The sequence below is a fragment of the Lepidochelys kempii genome, chromosome 7, assembly GCF_965140265.1.
Source record: "Lepidochelys kempii isolate rLepKem1 chromosome 7, rLepKem1.hap2, whole genome shotgun sequence".
In the NCBI taxonomy this organism is placed as follows: Eukaryota; Metazoa; Chordata; order Testudines; family Cheloniidae; genus Lepidochelys; species Lepidochelys kempii.
Genome location: NC_133262.1, coordinates 56,713,436 through 56,716,885, shown reverse-complemented (window position 1 = coordinate 56,716,885; position 3,450 = coordinate 56,713,436).

Sequence of the window (3,450 nt, the reverse complement as noted above, 5' to 3'; positions counted from 1 at the left end):
GATCCAGTTACTTGTCCCACAGATCCTCTAACAGGAGAAACATCTCTTTGGGGCTAAGCAAGCCAGCTCTGTCTGCTCTGCCAAAAACCCGACCCAGCTAGGCAGAGATACCAAGGCGATACAGTTAGGAAGGCCCTGGCAACCAGTGACATGGAGGCTCTGAGGAAGATCTATGGGATGGAGCTCTCCAGAGCAACTCAAATAGCAATTCTGACATCTCTTCCCAGGGCCCTTATGTTCAGCTAGGGTTCATGCTCAATCAGAGAGTGCCCCTAGGGAAGTATGCAAGCCACCGGGGCATGGCTAGGGTCCTGGTGCTAGAGGCCAGGCTGCATAAATAGGACTCCAAGGTTCTGAAATGTAAAACCAGGACATATTTCCCATTGGTGACATGGGGCAAGGTGCTTGTGGGCAGGGATCGGCAGTTCAGAGGGGGATGAAGAAGTTGTTGATAAAGGTCTGTGTGGAAGGCTTTGGCAGCTGGGAGGTGGGCTTTATTAACCAAACTGCTGAACAGTTCAGGACCAGCCTTTTGTCTTTCAATGCCCAGACGTGGGTGGTCCTTGACAGGCCTTCAACACACCAAAAGAACTCTGCTGCTGATAGGGCCAGGATACTGTGAGGTTGGGGCCTTCGATCCGCCATGTGGAGAACCAGGAAGAAAGGTACTTAGCTATCTCACTTGTAACTCAGCAAGCTCTACATGAGCATGAGGTAGTTGAAAAGTCACATCCATCATCCTTGATCCAGTGTGACTCTGAAGTTCAGTACGTGCTGTTTAGAGACAGGGCTGAACTGTCAGCTACTCCTCCAGCCCTAGGTGTCCCCACCAATGGAACGTGGTTCCTGCCCTGGAGTCACCTTGTTGGGCCTCCTTAGTCTCCATGGTTGGGTACCTTTCCTTTGGCTCCACCAATGAATCCCACCACCTGATCTATGGGGACAGCACTCCCTTCCCTGCCTGTTTGCAGAATGGACATGAAATCCCATTGCAAAAAGCCATTCCCTATGATTTGCACCAATTGGCTTTAGTGTTGACTTGTAGAGAATCCCTTCTCCTGGGTGCAGGGGGAGAGGAGAACCCATGCTCGCCGCTCCCTAAAACCTAGACTTTCCCCACACACTGCTGCACCCATGGAGCTGAGCCTGGCCATGATGTCTAGCTTCTGGGGTGAGAAGGGAACTCACACAAATGACACATTAGCAGTGAGGAGTGCAAACCAAATTGCTTAGAAACTATTTGTTCAGATCAGAGTGAGTATGCAAACTGGAAGGTGCAGTGGTTAAAGCAGGTTGAAATGTGGGGAGCTCTCTCCCAACACTAGCTAGGGAGGAGGCCAGTGGGGAAGCTCTCGCTTAGCAGCACCAACCAGGGGAAAGGGGGAGCTCTCAGTGGTGCAACAGGGCATGCTGGCCCTTTAAGACAGACAGCATTTCCCTGAGCCGGGTCACAATCCCGAACAAGAGGTATGCTGGGAGTTGTAGTCCAAGAGAGTTGGGTAATATAGGGGGGCAGGAGGTATAAAGCATGCTGGGAAGAAACACACTATATAAGCAGCTCCATTCTCTCCTGAGAGAGACTAGAAGTGAACTGGAGCTAGGGGAAGTGCTGGCACCGCCTGACAAAAGTCACAGATTGTGGAGGCACCCTGGGAAAGAGGGTTTGGCGGCTGAAGTTAGTGGTGAACTTTGTGGGGTTTGTTAGGAGCTCCAGCAAGGGGAGGGACTTGGAGAGAAGAAAGGGGCCTCAGGCAGGGGAGCTGAGAGGGCGTGGACGGGGGCATCCAGACTGGGTGTTTGCTTCCTTCTTTGGAGCCCAAAGCAGCTGACAGTGGGTGCATGAGATCTGCTCTTCACACCACTGCATCAAGGGTGGAGGCTTGCACAGGTCCTCTACAGAAAGGCTGTGACCCAGAGAGAGACTAGGACCATGTGCTTGGTCTGGTCTTCTGTCACTCTGAAGAGGAGTGGCTTCAATCTCAGCCAGAGAGCCAAGCACAGAACTTGGGCAAAGCTGCTCCAAACCAGCACAGCAGCAGGGAAAGCGAGGTGGTCTCTGCATTCCCACAGTGGTACGATCAGACCCGGCCACACTGAACTACTTTGTCTCCAATGTGCTATTTTATAAAAGCTTGTGCTCTCTCTTAAATGTCCACCATGGAACTGGATTATGTTCTCATCTATAACCATGAAAATCTGGATTCGTTTCATTGAGTAGCTTCTGATTACGTCAGGTTGACTGGGCTCTGCTAGAGCAAGAATAGCCTGTGGTTATTCCATGGTGGACACGAAGGGAACGGAAGTACTGAGGGCTGCCCATGTGAGTCCCAGGAATGGTTACTGTGTGAAAATGCATAAGGCACTTGAAGCTGAAGGGGGTTTCTCCCTCTCCTCGTTGGGAGGACACATCTCAGCAGAGTCCCCGCCCCTCTGTGGCATATGCGGCAGTTGTGCATGTGGAAATGCCAGCAAGCATGACTGTGTTTCTAGCTGTCTGTTAACTGAACAGAGCCGCTGAAAATGAAGAGGCTCCAACACCATGTGCCTAGCCAGCAGATTGCTGGCTCCTGGGTCACACTTCGGGAACCTCTGCTCTGAGACGACAGCATCAAAGGGCAGGGGGCGCCTCATTTGTCAGTTTTTAAACAGCTTCATACTAATCCATTGGGAAAGGCAGGGTTTGCTCACTCTGCACATGTGCAGATTCCTTATGACCCAGTGGAAGCAAGTGTCATCTGTACAACCAACCTGCTTCTGCTGTGGTGGCAGGCCCCACCACCTTCTCCTAGACTCTGCACAGCAAAGCGTGTGTAGGTGCCATGCCTCTAGTGGCTCCCGCTATGGCAGCTGTCCCCAAAGGGTGCATCCTCCAGGGTGGCCGGGCAAGGCAGTGTAAGGTCATGGAGGCTCTGCCTCTATTAAGAGTTGGGTGTGGGTGGAACAGAGGGAATCCAGAAGAGCCCAGGTCTGGTTCCTTCCCAGCCCACCCAGTCTATAGTGCCATGGACCTGAAACCCTGCAGGGAACCCCATGAAGAAACTTCCATTAGTTCCTGGGGAAAAGCTTGGTATAGTTTCTCCTTAATGCCTCCTCCCAGGGTGGGCGAGGAGACAGCCGCGGAAATAGACAAGGGACCCTGGGAGCTAGGCCACTGGTACTGAGTGTTCTGGAAAGAACACCAGAGCATTTGAATTGCAAACATGTAGGAGAAAGACAGCTCAGTCACATGTTGGGGCCCCCATCCCTGGACTTTGCTTAGATGACACTTCCCCTTCTGTTACTGGGCCCTCACCAAGAACTGGCATCTCCTAAACAGCAGCCCTTTTGCGGCCTCTCCTCTTTCACAATGTGGGTTTGATTTGGACCCTTTAGACAATTGCAGGTCTTTCTTTTCCCCACGTTCTTATCTTGTGCGCCAATAACCAGACAGATGGAAACCTCTAACGGGAC